The sequence below is a fragment of the Gorilla gorilla genome, chromosome 14 (assembly GCF_029281585.2).
Source record: "Gorilla gorilla gorilla isolate KB3781 chromosome 14, NHGRI_mGorGor1-v2.1_pri, whole genome shotgun sequence".
Lineage (NCBI taxonomy): Eukaryota > Metazoa > Chordata > Mammalia > Primates > Hominidae > Gorilla > Gorilla gorilla.
In genome coordinates, this window is record NC_073238.2 from 52,363,825 (window position 1) to 52,380,220 (window position 16,396).

At 37.2% G+C, this 16,396-nt stretch overlaps 1 long non-coding RNA gene across 1 annotated transcript in view; it reads right to left on the reverse strand.

Annotated features, from left to right (window-relative positions):
* Positions 1-16,396, reverse strand: part of LOC129526356 (uncharacterized) — a 306,307-nt gene that overhangs the window by 28,586 nt on the left and 261,325 nt on the right. Inside the window, exon 4 of the long non-coding RNA XR_008671027.2 lies at positions 12,387-12,509. This is a non-coding gene — a long non-coding RNA (uncharacterized lncRNA). The remainder of the gene's footprint in view (positions 1-12,386; positions 12,510-16,396) is intronic.

Consider the following 16,396-nt stretch of genomic DNA (forward strand, 5'->3'; position numbering starts at 1 on the left):
AGTATGAGCAATCAGACAAGAGAAAGATATAAACATCATCCAAATTTGAAAGAAAAATGTCCAATTATTCCCGTTTGCAGATGATATAATCATGTAATTGGAAAAACCTAATGATCCAATAAAAAATTATTAGAACTGATAAAAAAATTAGTAAAGTTGCAGGGCACAAAATCAGCATACAAAAATTAGTAGCATTTCTATATGGCAACAGTTAACAATATAAAAAATTAAAAAAGCAATTATATTTACATTAGCCACACAAATCCAGAATACCCAAGGCTATCTCAAACAAAAAGAATAAAACTGAAGGAGTCACATTCCCTGACTTTACATTATACTACAGAGCTTTTGTAACCAAAACAGCATGGTACTGGTATAAAAGCAGACTAATGGAACAGAATATAGAACACAGAAACAAATCCACACACCTATATAGTGAACTCACTTGTGACAAAGGTGCCAAGAACATATGCCCAAGAAAAGACTCTCTTAAATCTCTTAAATAAATGGTGCTGGAAGAGCTGGACATCCATATGAAGAATAAAACTAGACATATACAAAAATCAAACCCAAACATATACAAAAATCAAACCAAAATTGAATAAAAACTTAAATCTAAGACCTCAAACTATGAAACTACTACAAGAAAACATTGGGGGAAAATATCCAGGACATTGACCTGGATGCTTTTTGGATGTTCTTCAAAAACATTTCTTCGGGAATACCCTACAAACACAGGCAGCCAAAGCAAAAATGAACAAATGGGATCACATCAAGTTATAAAGCCCCTGAACAGCAAGGATACAGTCAACAAAGTGGAGAGACAACCCACAGAATGGAGGAAAATATTTGCAAACTACCCATCTGACAAAGGATAAGTAACCAGCATATATAAGAGGCTCAAACAATTATATGGGAAAAAATCTAATAATCTGATAAAAAAATTGGGGAAAAGGTTTGAATAGACATTTCTGAGAAAAAGATCTACAAATGGCAAACAGGCATATGAAAAGATGCTCAACATCATTGATCATCAGAGAAATGCATATCAAAACTACAATGAAATATCATCTGACCCCAGTTAAAATGGTTTATGTCCAAAAGATGGGCAATAATAAATGCTGGCAAGGATGTGGAAAAAACGGAACCCCCATATATTGTTGGAATGTAAATTGGTACAACCACTATGGGAAACAGTTTGGAGGTTTTTCAAAAAACTAAAAATTGAGCTACTATACAATCTAGCAATCATTCTGCTGGGAATATACGCAAAAGAAAGGAAATCAGTATATTAAAGAGATATCTGCTTTCCAGTTTGTTGCAGCATGGTTTACAATAGTTAATATTTGGTAGCAACCTAAGCTTTCATTATTAGATGAAGGGATAAAAAATGTGGTACATATACACAATGGAGTATTATATAGCCATAAAAAGAATAAGATCCAATCATTTGCAGCAACATTGATGGAACTGGAGATTATTATGTTAAGGAAAATAAGCCAGACACAGAAAGAATATTATCACATGTTCTCACTTATTGGTAGGATCTAAAAATCAAAACAACTAAACTCATGAACATAGAGAGTCGAAGGATGGTTATCAGAGGCTGGGAAAGATAGTAGGGGCCTAGTGGGAAGGTGGGGATGGTTAATGGGTACAAAACAAAATAGTTAAAAAGAATGAATAAGACCCACTGATTGATAGTACAACAGGGAGACCATAGTCAATAATGACTTTATTCTACATTTTAAAATAACTTTAAGAGTATAATTGGATTATTTGTAATTGAAAGAATAAATGCTTAAGGGAATGGATACATCCCCCCAAAAAGGAACAGAAAAATCTCAAACTGAATGAAAGTCAATAGATATCAACACTGAGATAACAGAAATATCAAAATTTTACAGCAGTGATTATATAAATGCTTCAATTAGCAATTATAAACACACTTAGAACAAAGATACTCAGCAAAGAAATGAAAACACTAAAGAAAAAAATGAAAGTTATAAAGGAGGACCAAATGAATATATTAGATCTGAAAAATATAATAATTGAAATAAAAACTCAGTAGATGAACCCAAAAGCAGAATGGAGGCTACACACACAAAAAAAGAATCAGTGACCTAGATGATTAAACAATAAAAATTACAAAGTCTGGATATCACAACAAAAACAGACTAAAATTTAAAAATTAACAGAGCCTCAGTAATCTGTGGGACTATAATAAAAGACATAACACTCATGTCATCAGAGTCACAGACGGAGACAAAACAGAAGATGGGACAGAAAAAGTACTTTAAAAAATGAAGAGAAATTTTTCAATTGTTAAGATAAATAAATTTATAATTTCAAGAAACTGAACAAACTCCCAATAGGATAAACCTCCCAAATTCATACTAAGATACATAATAATTAAACTTCTGAAAATAAAACCAATAAAAAAACTTGAAAGTAGCCAAAAAATGACACGTTAGCTATCAGAGAAAAATAAATCAAGTGACAGTGGATTTTGCCTCAAATTGTTGTAGATAGAAGTGGAATTGTATTTTCAAATACTGAAATAAAAGACCTGCCAATTAAAAATCCTATATGCTGTGAATATGTCCTTTTGGAAAAAAAAGTAAAGGTATTCTTTTATAAAGGATAGCTAGTAATATTTACCTTCAAAAAGTCTATCCTAAAAGAATAGCTAAATGTCTATAATAGAAATAAAATGATAAAATATGAAACCCCAGAATATCTGGAAGAAAGAAAAAACGTGGTAAGTAAAAATATGGCAAATACAATAGCTTTTTCTCTCCTCTTGAGTTTTCTCAATTATATTACTGTTGAAGCAAAAATTATAATGTTGTCTTTAAAGGTTCTAAATGTGTGTAAAAGAAATACTTAAGATAATTGTATTTTAAATGGGATATAGTAAAGGAAAAAAGGGAGATAAGTGTTCTGTACTTCACTGAAACTGGTAAAATACACACACACACACACACACACACACACACACACACACACACATACATAGAGAGAGAGAGAGCGCAACCTGTATACAATAATATATATATAATATATATAGAGAGAGACCTATATCCAAGTTATACAAAGAGATGCATTCAAAAACAGTATCAATAAGTAAAACTGGAGTTAAAAAAAGATGTACAAGTAACCCACAAGGATATGGAAAAAAGAAGACATTGAAAGAAAAACAAATAGAAAAAAATACTGAAGTGGTAGACTAAAGCTGTAGCATATCAGTAATTAAATTTTAAAAAGAATATCACACCTCATATAAAAATTAACACAAAACGGATCGCCAACTTATATGTAAAATGTAAAACTGTAAAACTCAGAAAATAGGTACAAGAGATTCACTGGGCTCTACGGCTAGGCAAATAATTCTTAGCTGTGACACTGAAAGCATAATCCATGTTTTTTTTAAATAGACTCAATTCAAATTAAAAACCTTTGCTCTGTGAGTCTGCTAAAGAGATGAAGATATGAGGTATATGGAGTACAAAATATTTGTAAACCATATATCCAATAAAAGATTAGTATCTAGAATATATTTTTAAAATCTTACAACTTGAATAGTCCAATAAGAAAATGAGCAAGAAACATGAAGAGACAATTCACCAAAAAAATGCACATTGCAATAAGTACCTAAAAAGATATTTGAGATAGCTAATGTTTTTAGCCACTAGGGAAATGTGAATCAAAATCACAATGAAATATTACTATGCTCCAGTCAAAATGTATAATAAAAATAATGACAACACAAAATTCTGGTTAGGATGCAGAGAAATTAGATCATTCATGCTCTCTAATGAGAATTACAAAATACTGCTCAGGAGAACCAGAGATGACACAAACAAATGGAAAAACATTCCATTGTCATGCATAGGAAGAATCGGGAGGCTGAGGCGGGCGGATGATGAGGTCAGGAGATGGAGACCATCCTGCCTAACACAGTGAAACCCTGTCTCTACTAAAAATACAAAAACATTAGCTGGGTGTGGTGGCAGGTGCCTGTAGTCCCAGCTACTCCGGAGGCTGAGGCAGGAGAATGGCGTGAACCTGGGAGGTGGAGCTTGCAGTGAGCCGAGATAGTGCCACTGCACTCCAGCCTGGGGAACAGAGTGAGACTCTGTCTCAAAAAAAAAAAACAGACATACTACCCAAAGAAATGTACAGATGCAATGCTATTCACTAATAAACTACCAAAGACATTCTTCACAGAACTAGAAAATTCTATGAAACCAAAATTCATGTGGAACCAAAAAAAAAAAAAGCCTGTATTAGTCAGTTTTCATGTTGCTGATAAAGACATACCTGAGACTGGGCATTTTACAAAAGAAAGAGGTTTAATGAACTTCAAATTTCCACGTGGCTGGGGAGGCCTCACAATCATGGCGGAAGGTAGAAGACATGTCTCACATGGCTCCGGACCAGAGAAGAGAGTTTGTGCAACTCCCCCTTATAAAACCATCAGATCTCGTGAGACTTATTCACTATCACGAGTATAGCATGTGAAAGACCTGCCCCCATTATTCAATTACCTCCCACAGATCCCTCCCACAACATGTGAGAATTCAAGATGAGATTTGGGTGAGGACACAGCCAAACCATATCAGAGCCCAAACGGCCAAGGCAATCCTAAGCAAAAAGAACAAAGCTGGAGGCTTCACATTACCTGACTTCAAACTGATGGTGGCAGCGGCCCATCTTGAGTGGCCACTGTGAAGACACCAGCTGCAGCATGGAAGGCACAGCTGGGGCTGTGTGCTCCACAGAACCAGTGAGGGCCAGGAACAGATGATCTTAGCAGGATCCCTGTGCCCTACCAAGTTGGCAGGTGGGAGCCCCATGCTCCTGGGTGCAGCTGCAGCTACCCAGCCAAGGCTCCAGACCCAGGCATCCCTGTGCTCTCGTGGGCCCAGAAAGCCCCCTCCCCATGAAGGCTCTGAAGTGCCTACTCTTGCTCCCTGGCCTCTCCCCACTCCCAGAGCCCACTCCAGTGTGGAGGAAAGTTGTGGCCAAGCCTGGGAACTGTCACGATCTGGCTGTGTGTGTGCACCTGGGGAGGTGCTGACACATTTGACCCCTGCTACCTCAGCCCCTCTGGACTTTGGGTGCTAATGAGCATGAGAAGGAGGCCAGGGGGCTGAGGGTGGCTCAATGAGGGCCTGCAGGCACCCCTTAATGGCAGACAGTCTGGGTGCCATGGACAGCATGTTGATGGCAACAGGAGACTCCTGGGTGTGAAGGGGGTGGGTCGCAGGTGAAACCCCACTTTCAACCCAAGAATGGCCTGAAGCCTGGGGGCTGGCTGCCATTTCTAGGTGGAGTGTGCAACATGGACTGAGAACTTCCTTGATGCCTTTTATCCAACTGGATGGTGCTTTTTCCAGGCCTGCCCATGGCCACCCATGGACCAATCAGCATGCACTTTCTCCATTCTGAGCCCATAAAAACCCCAAACTCAGCCAGAGTCCGACACTTGTCAGAACTGCCTGCCTGCAGATGCGAGCTACCCATTTTGGGTATTCTCTACACTCATCAGAATGATCTGCCTGTGGATAGGAGTTACCCACTTTGGGTCTCCTCTCTGCTGTGAGCTGGTCTGTCACTGAATGAAGCTCCTCTCCACCTTGCTCACCCTCCAGCAGTCTGTGTAACCTCATTCTTCCTGGACGCAGGACAAGAACTCTGGACCCACTGAACAGCAGGAGCAAAAGGAGATGTAAAATGTTTCTGGCCAGCTCACTGAGGCACGGGCAGTGACACACTCCTGGACTGTGGGAGTGAAGAGTGGCGACCCTTCTGGGGGCCCAGACCTCAGGATTCCCTGAGCCAGAGCTGCTGTAACAGTACAGCCCTCCTGCCTTCTGCTGGTACTTGGTGACCGCCCCATGTGATGGGAAGCAGTGGTGGGGCCAGGCCAACCCAGAAACTGCAGGCTAGAGTAGGGCAGTGGGACTAGAAGAGGTGTAACACAAATGGGCTGAAACATGCCCCCCTGAAACTCGCTCCCTTGCTCGCCACACTGCTGGCAACAAGGAGCAAAGAGCTGCGGCCCTTCTGGGAGCCCAGACCTCGGGGCTCCCTGAGCCAAGACTGGGACATGCTGCAACAACCTCTCTGGGGCTCTGTGATTCCTGGTGTCTTCAAGCTTTTGGGTGCCACTGCAGTCTTCCTGTGCAGACACTGGTGCCTGCAGTGGAAGCCACTTGTGTCAAGTCTGGTCCAGCCACAGCCTCATACGAAGCCTTGCATGAAGCCACAGCCTCTCACAGTGCCTGTGCCAGCACCTGGAGCTGCCCACCCCACCACAGCAGCCAGCATGCTTTGCTGTGCACAGCAACTGGCCCCCGTACTCACTTGTTCATACACCCCTTGCCACTCCATGCCTGTCTTGCCCTTAGCATGTGTGGAATCCAGGCCAGTAGGTAGTGCAAACCAACCACAGCCTGCCAGGCTGAGTGGGTGGAATGAGCACGTACAAGCAAAACTCAAGCAGAGGGGCCAGCAGCCACCAGACACAGAGGTTCCCAGCTAGTGAAGAGAAACCTGAAGAATCCTGTGACAAAACTATATTATAAGGCTACATTAACCAAAACAGCATGGTACTGATACAAAAACAGACACATAGACCAGTGGAACAGAGTAGAGAGCCCAGAAATAAGTTTTTTTTTTTTTTTTCTCAAAAGCATTCTATAGTCTGGTAAAGAATTAAAAAACCGAAAAAGGGGGAATAGAGAATATAGAGGTGACCTAAAGATGTCAACCATGTTCTATGGTGGAAAAATATCAGGAAAAAAATTATTAATTCTAGCAGAGTAGAATAGCAATTATTCATGGGGGAGGCATTCAAACTGAATCCGTTTAAAGCATATTAAATGCAGAAGAAATTTTGCAGAGACAGAGTGGGAAACATAATTATTTTCCAGAGTAAATTTGGCTAATATTAATTTTGTCATACATTTTTGTCAGTTTTGACATTTTAACTATAAAATTAGTGTGTGGATAAGATAAATTAGGTAGAAATAACGACAATTACAAAAAATATTACTTTGATGAGTTGCTGGGTTTGAGAAGAAGAAATTTTAAAATCTTCAGTGAAAAATAACTATTTTATTATGTATATATATTTTTTCTTCAATCTTACTTTCTAAAATGTTTACCTTGGATAACAAAATTATAATTCATAGATATTTTTATGTGTTCAGGAAATTTATAAAATATACATTGTTGAGAACACTCAAAAAAGAAATTGTGGAAAAAGGGACCTAACAAATGCGACCCTTCTAAAAGAGTGGAGGCCTCCTGGCAATGTTCTCTGTAACCTATGATGTAGGTTAAGAGGAGTGGACCAATGTTCTGTTTCTGACTGATTATGAGGCAACATATGCACCAGTAAAATTTCTAACTTACATTGGGTCTTCATCTTCCATCTATCAAGGCATAAGCTTATCCATGTATAAGGCTGGCTGCAAAATTTTTCACAAAGTATATTCCATGAGTCCACACAACAGAACCCCTTTTTACTTCTATTATTCAAAGAGGCATAAGCAAACAAAAAAATTGAAAGGTAAGAGTCTCATGATAGTAGAAAAGTCTTGATCCGTGATCTTGGGATAAAGCTGTCCACATCAAGGATGCCATCTTCTTCTGGGGAGAAACTTCTCTGCCTAGTTTTATTTTAAGGGTTTCAAAGGGTGTACAGTTCCAAGAGTATGGAGGGATGCTTCTGAGTTGTGAGATTATGAACCTTAGGTTCAAGGTCCCAAAGTTATGCTACAATGTGGATGGCAAGGGCAGTTTTTCTCTGATGCTCTTGGATCACAATCTAGAATCTTTGGGTTCTAGATTGTGAAGACGTTGATTGTCCCCAGTCAGTGAACCATGAAGAACTTTCTTTACCTTGTGAAAATATACTGGGGCATAATGAGCTACTGTTATAACATCAGCCTTCTTACATGAGAAACTTTTGTATAACTAGAAAACATGCATTGAGATGACAAGTGATTAAATCCTTCTATAAATGTTTAAATGGCCCATCAGGTAGTGAAATGTACTTGAAGTTTTGAATGTCTTCCCAGGAATGTGAGTTTAACAAACCAAACATTTTGGTCATAAACTATTTTAGCAATTTAGAAGTCCATAAATATATATATATATATATATATATATATATATATATATATATATATATATATATATATAAACACACACACACACACACACACACATACACACTCATATACATTTATCGGGATCATTTTCTCTTTTCCATGATGAGTCATGGAATGTAGACCATTTAATAACAAAAGCTTTAAGGACTCAAGAGGACAAGCCTGCTGCCCTAGTTCTCCAAGAGTTCATGCTTATTCGAATTATGTCCTCTTGAATACCAGCTGTTTCTCCAATTTAAGTGCATAGCACTGATAAATGATGGGTTATCATGGGTAATTTTACCTAGACAATGAAGTTTATTCAAATTGTATATCTGAGCAACTTCAGTACTGGCTGATTTAGATAAACCAGTCAGTCTTTTTATTAAAGTTTCAGAGATTTCTTACCCAGTCCAAATGATATGATTCAAAAGTTATTCAGAAACCTCTATTCAAGAGTGCTTCTCAGGTTTCTTTTCATCCTGTCATGAACCTCCTGAAAAACAACATATTCTAGGATCTTATATACTTGTGAAGTTTTCAGAATCTGCTTCAGAAGCAATTAACTGTGAAAATGGCTTTGAATAGTCATAGTTAATGACACAATTGACTAGGAAATTTGGTTATTTCTGTGGTCTACAATAACAAAATATTATACACATTAGAATTTTAGAAATCCCATACAATTTTGGAACACATATGAATAACATTCATTAAAATGTAACCTGAAGAAGGTTAAATATTATTTCTTATTTGACGATCCTTCCCTTGTAACATAACATGTAAAATAATCCCATTTACTTCTCCTTTGGATGCTTCAGGTGGCCTCTGGAGCACCCCAAAGTGAGAGGTAAAAAAAGACGTAATTTTGAAGTTGAAATTTGATTTTGCGAAGCCTGTCAAATATGTCAAAGGTTTAGAGCACTTGACCAAAATAGGATCAGAGGTCACCATAAGACCACAGTGATTCATTTACCAAAGTAATAATTAAAAGATTTTTAAAAACAAAACCTGTTTGTCTTTGATCAAGGGGACTCAGTTTTCTAAACAATCAAAAGACAAGACAGCATGAGAGAGAATCTCTCTGTTCTTATTTACTCTTTCTTTTCCTCAGTTTACTGAAAAGGTGAATGAAAATATTATACTGGCATGTTAATACTACACAAAATTCTTGTTAAAAAGGGAAAACCTATTAGTGTATTATCAATATGAAAACTGATTTTAACAAAACCTCATAAATACATTTATCAAATCTATCATTTTTTAACCCCACATTTCTGTAAATCTTTTATTTTACATTTTCCCCAACTTTCTACATTCATCTTGTTTTATCTGTTTTTTATTCCTTCAAATTGAAATCTTTAAGTAACTTCAAACCAAACACAATTTTTAACACACATTTTTATGCCTTTATAACTTTCCTCATCAAACACATATTTTGCTTTGCTTATACACTCTGAAAAAAGAATTATCTCATATCTAGTAGTTTTTAACTCTTAGTAACCCTAATTTCCAGTGATAACCCTAGAAAGTAATTTTGAACTGTTTTATATCAGTATTTGTAGATAAAAAATATTTTATAAGTTTTTAGAAAGATGGCTATCCAAATTATTGTTTATTAACAGTCTAAACATACTTAGCTTTTCTATACTGAAGCAGCTACGGTTGTCTGGGGTATATATCCTGGGGTTCATTGCCATGTGCTGAGAAAGAGTTCAGGACATGGACACATGTGGGTGGGTTAAGGAGTAGAAAGTTCAATAGACAGCAGAAAGGAGAGAGGATAGCAGCTCCTAGTGAGAGAGAGGAGAGAGGACAGAGGAGAGAGAGACAACTGAAAAGAGGAGGGGCAGCAGACTCCAGCAGACATTATAGGCAGGCTGGAGAATTCGGTGTCTGATTTACATAGGGCTCACAGATTGGTTCAATCAGGTATGACATCTACATAGTGGGCGGAGGAGAGGGTGGAGGAGGGGAAACTGGTGGCCCAACCATAATCTAATTATGCAAATGGTGCAAATGGGCTTTCCAGTTGATCAGAGCCATCTTGTCTGCTTCTCACTGTACACATGGCTGACAAAGAGAAGGGAAGATGGAGCCACCATCTTTAACATGATCGGCACAACTGCTGGCATCTATGTCTGCAGCTCGATTTTACAGGCTGCTCTTCATTAGAAAGGAAAATAATTTGAAGCTGCTTTTCAATAAAAAGAAAAGCCCTACTGAGAACTCCCATGGCCTTGCTGTCTGCCTAAGTAATTCCTTCTTAACTCCTATATCAATACCACCTAAAAATAACATGTCAAGGTATAGAGACTTAAATGTATATTTATTAATTAATATCTCAGTATATTAGCTTACAGATGACTCAGACATTTTATGATTATCTGTTACTGAATTTTAAAAAATATGATTCTAAGATTTTAAATTACTGAAAAGAACTTTGATACTATGACACAGGTAGCCTCCCCAATGACTTCCCCCAGTCATTCTAGGTCCCAAGTAGCCATGTGACATACATGAGGACTAGGAAAGTCAAGGCTTGTCTGAGTCCATCAGGAGAGGAAACAGTTGTTAAGACCATACCTGGAGAAACCAACCCTTCCAAAAATATCCAGGAGGCAAAAAAGGGAAAACAGAGGAAGAAGGGACCACATTGAGCTTGATTCTGGCTTGCAGCCCCTGATATAGGCACTACAAACATGTCTCCAGACTTTATCATTGCCACCTATCCAGACCCATGGATCCAGAGACTCTAAATCAAAGACATAAGCTCACAGTTAAATCAAGCATATATCTAATTATATTCAACTTGATAATTTTGAAACCACTTACATTTTACCAACAGTTTAAAAGCTAGCTTTATTTACCAAATATCACATACACATATACAGATACAAACACACAGAAACAGATCATATAGCTTTCATAAAGGATTTTCATTTGCTGGCTTTTAAATAGCTTTTCTTTTCCCCATTGAGCCTTCCAATCATCCAATTACCTGTTTCATTACCCTAAGCAATTGTGTACTGGGCAAGAAATTTGAATTTCTAAAGGGACAACTCTTAAGTGGAACAGAAAAATTTAAATTTCATAAGCACAGAGCTAAGATTTTAGGCCTAAATATTATATCATCATTTTCTCAAACTAAGGAAAAAAAACTGCTTAAATAAAAGTTCACGTAAGACAGGATGGCCAGAAAAGCACCTTAAACAAAGGTATGACTTATTATGTAAATTTAAAAGATGGTAAGAGTTTCGAACACACATAGGCAGACATCCTTAAAATTGGAGATTTCCTTCATAGATATAAATTTTATTTATAAAAGAGTTTTAAGATAGCCAATTAAATTTCAGAAAGGTATATTTTAGTTTAATAGGGTGTTCTTTTTAACTTAGCTACTGTTTTTTTTACCTAAAATTACTTGAGTTAAGGTTGGAGTCTATTAAGGAATAAGGCCAGAAAGCATTCTGTATGCCTGGATTCAGCATGCGTAGATCTGAAAAACAAAGCAAGCCTATTTTACCTTAGGGTCTACCTCTTATAAACAACTTATCTAGGATAGCTTTTTTCCACCCTTGAGATGGGTTGGTAACTAAGACAAAGGGTTAGCAGATTTAATTTTTCTTATCTATCAGTCACGTAAGCTTTTTATTTGCCTTTTACACATAATTTAAATAAAAACATTGAAATCTTTTTAGAAGTTTCTGCTGCAGTGTTGTTTATTTGGAAGATTCTACTGTAACTTGTTTTTAGTAAGATTCTGCCATGTCTGTAAGACGTTGCTGCTTCCAGGATCTAATATTTATGCATGTATAAGCCAGAAGGAACTCAGTTCTTAAGTAATTAAGGATCCTATTTCTACCTCAAATATTGGCTTTGGCTCTCAGTTTCTTTTGATCAACTTAGCTAATGATTTTTTTCTCCACCTAAAATGAAACAAAGGCATAGAACACAAAAATCCCTGTGAGTTTACAAAAGCCAAATTTTACACCCCCTGCAATATTGGCATTTACTACCTATTTCTTTCTGACCCAATCAGATATAAGAGATCTCTAACTGGATTCAAGCCGGTTAATTATCAGATCTAATTCAATTGTGGACCCAGTCCAATTTCTCTTATGAGTTCCAAACCCAGTTTGGATCATACATTCGCTCAAGGAAACTCAGAGAGCTCAAAACACAAATCTGTGGAGCTTCAGAATCCAAAAGAAAACTTACCACGATCCCCAGCTGCTCTGTGAGAGCAACAGACAGAACAGGCCTGGCGTGTACCTTGCTTGGTCACTCAGTGCTCATGGGGATTGTTAGAAGCTTTACTTTAGATCCCACTTCTGATGCCATCTGTTAAAATAAAAACATTAGCTGAATTAATAACAGAGTTTAATTGAGCAAAGAAAAATTCATGAATTGGGCAGCCTCCTGAGCCAAAGTAGGTTCCGAGACTCCAGCATGGCCATGTGGTAGAAGATTTATGAACAGAAAAAGGACAGAGACATGCAGACAATGGTAGTGAGGTAAGGAAACAGCCGAATTGGTTACAGCCTGGCATTTTCCTTATTTGAACACAGTTTGAACAGTTGGCCACCTTTGGCCAAAACTTGGTAATTGGCACAAGAGTAGACTACAGTTTGTGTACAACTCCGTTTCGGTTATAGTTGACGATATACAGAGAAACTTTTAGACTGAACTTAAAATATGTAAGAAGATAGCTTTAGGCTAAACTTGATTTAATATTTACCAAGGAAAATCTACAATAGATCAAAGTTAATATATTTAATATATATGTCTTCTTTTATTATTTCATTGACATATGTATGAATTTTCAGGATTTTTTTGTGCTCAGGCACTAATTATATAGAGAGTGCAGCAGAAGAAGATAACAAAACTTTCTGAGGGAAAGATCATTTTTTAATTATAAACAGGGCCAATAGTATTTAGTGGTAATAATGTAGTTTTTCCAAATGCCATATTACGTATTTGTCAAAAAATGAATTTGGATCATATATTTTATATCTTTTTCTGCTCTAAAAGGCTGTAACATTTTTTCAATTTATTATTAAAATTTATTTGAATGTGTATAATCAACTACTGCTACAGATTGATACTGTCACAGTTTGGTAAACATATATAAACTTATTTATTCTGACCTCTGTATAAGCATGTAATTATCTAATTAGAAAGTGCTATAGTTCATTAAGCAATGCAAAACCCCAGGGCTTTATGCTTTATTAAAAACCTGCTTTGTTTTTTAAAAGGTTGATTCAAATGCCATCAGAGCCTGTTTTAAAATGATTAGAAATGCTAGTGTCATTTTAAATTTAAATCTGAAAGAAAATTGATTTAGCATTGATAATTTAACATGTTCAAATCATGAGATATTTGTAAAAAATATGTTTACTACACAGTTTGTTATCTTGCAGGAGATATCTGATCATAAAAAAAGATGTTCACATTTATAGTGACAAATGTTTTGGCATAATTGGGGATTTGGGGGGTGGGGAGAAGAAAATATCCAAGTATTAAGTCTTAAGGGGAGAGAAACAAAATTATATTTTATATATTGAGAGTAATTCAAACCACAGAGAACTTGTAATAGTTGCTCTGAAGAAATAATTATTTCCTTATGCCGTTTGCTAAGAAATAGAGGATATGAAAAATTATACTTAACTGATGATGTAAATAGAGAAATAATGAGGGAGTATTGAATGGCTAGGGCCAAGGTAAAGCAGACTGTGTCAATTTGGGTTTGGTCAGGAGAAGGAACTACCTTAGATAATAGAAGCAAGAAAACAGAGGCTTACATTACCACTGAAAGGAATGATATAAAATTCAGGAGAGAAGAAAATGGTAGGAGACAAATGCAGATCATCTCAACTGCAGGCCATTCAGAGAATAATGCCTAGAAACTATTGGCAAATCCTTTCATTGCCAAAGCCCATGTACATGCCTATAGCCTATAACAGGTTCTCTTTGCCTGCCTTTCAAAATTTTCATCACTCACACTGATGGAATTTAAATGGGACCCTGTTTGCAAAGGACAGATAGTAAATATTTAAGATAAAAATATACAACAGTAAGTTATGATCTGACACAAAGATAAATGATATCTAGATAAAGATTATTAATCCATTTGTTATCAAATGCTTACAGCAGGAATTGGATGGCATGCATAATAAACTATCATAATTTCTAAATTCAAGACTTTACTCATATGAAAACTTGAGTGATGTTTTATGCCAGATCATAACAATTATACTGGGAAATATAAAATATGATTAATTAGAATATATATCCAGAAACCCAGAAATAAGAGTGCATTTTTTTTACTTAACTATAGCTACAAATAATTTTAACCAAGACAAAGTTTTATACACAATATACATAATTTTTCTCTAGAACAAACACGACAACAGGATTCTAGTTGATAAATTTACTGATTGTTATATATAGTCAATGTTCTCATACATTCCCTGACTTAATAGGTCAATGAATGACTGAGTGACAGCCATGTAGTACAATGTTTTAAACAGTCTTGTGGAAACTGTGTAATTTTTGTCCTTTAGAAGGTGGATTTTTAGTTCAACTGAATCAGGAACACTATGAACAAAAAAGCTAAGAATCTGCTTCACCCCCAAGATAGAGACAGAATGGCACAAACTCCAATTCTACTCCCTGTGGAAGCCCAAAAGCCAGCAAAGGATTCCACGTAATCACATTCTCACAGTCCTTGAGACCCCTGAACTCCAGTTGAGAGTAGTTTCTCTCTGTCCCCAAGCATGCAGATGTGCAACAAAGCTCCTTCAAGGGTAACCACCTGCACACAGAAAGCTCTCATGCAAGAGTACTCACTAATACAAAAGCTGGAGTTTCCTGGAGGAAGTCACACAGCACATTGAATGGAAAAGAACCTTCAGTCCAATATAACCTATTTGACATTGCTACTCTTCCACCTTAACACCTTAACACTTGGGCTCCTCTTTTTTTTTTTTTTTATGTGGAGTCTCCCTCTGTTACCCAGGCTGAAGTGCAGTGGTGATCAGCTCACTGCAACCTCCGCCTCCTGGGTTCAAGCAATTCTTCTGCCTCAGCCTCCCGAGTAGCTGGGACTACAGGCATGTGCCACCACACCGGGCTAATTTTTGTATTTTTAGTAGAGAGCCAGGCTGGTCTTGAACTCCTGACCTCAAGTGATTGGCCCGCCAAGGCCTCCCAAAGTGTTGAGTTTACAGGCATGAGCCACTGCTCCCAGGCTCTTTTGGTCTTTACATCAAACAGAACTAGAATCCAACAAACTTGCCAGCTCATCTCTTCACTCCATCCTTCACTCTTACATATCCCATGAAACTACACATTTTTCTATTTTGCAAAACAGTGTAGCTCTCCTCTACTCTTATTCCCACACTTGAAGAATGAACCTATCCCATCAAGTTCCTCTAATAGATCAAGAAATTTATTTAGCCTTTTCATAAAAGAATTATCATAATAAATAGTAAAATTCAATTTTCTGCATGATCTACTCTTCTGGCATCCTTATGCAACAATCAAATGCAGTGTTCCTGAACTAATTACATAATCTAGAGTTTGTGAAAGAAAATTAAATCTTAGAACCCCAAATTCATTAAGCCAAAGGGAAAAGTCAAGCTGGGAACTGGGTCATACAAACCTAACTCCTCCTTTTTTGTTTCTAAATAAGATGGCTACAAGATGAAAAGCTCCATGCCTCCCCCATGTTTTGCCCACAAGCAAATTTTTAGTGAGCTGCAAGATCTTTACTCTAAGGTATTCTGTTAAAATTTCACCATGGCCATGTAAATTTATAGCTTATCTTTACAGGTGCAGTCACCCCTCTGCTCACCTGACACAAATGCATATCCGATTGTTCCCCTGCCCCATTTTGTCTTATGTTGTCTTATGTAAAATACGCATTCCCCACATTTTTCGACTGCCCCATTTGTCTATGTCATTTGTCACAGTTAATACTGAGTATCAACTTGATTGGATTGAAGGATGCAAAATATTGATTCTAGGTGTGTCTGTGAGGGTGTTGCCAAAGGAGATTAACCTTTCAGTCAGCAGGCTGGGAAAGGCAGACCCATCCTTAATCTGGGTGGGCACAATCTAATCAGCTGCCAGGGTGGCCAGAATATAAAACAGGCAGGAAAATGTGAAAAGGCTAGTCTGCCTTAGCCTCCCAGCCTACATTTTTCTCCTGTGCTGGATGCTTCCTG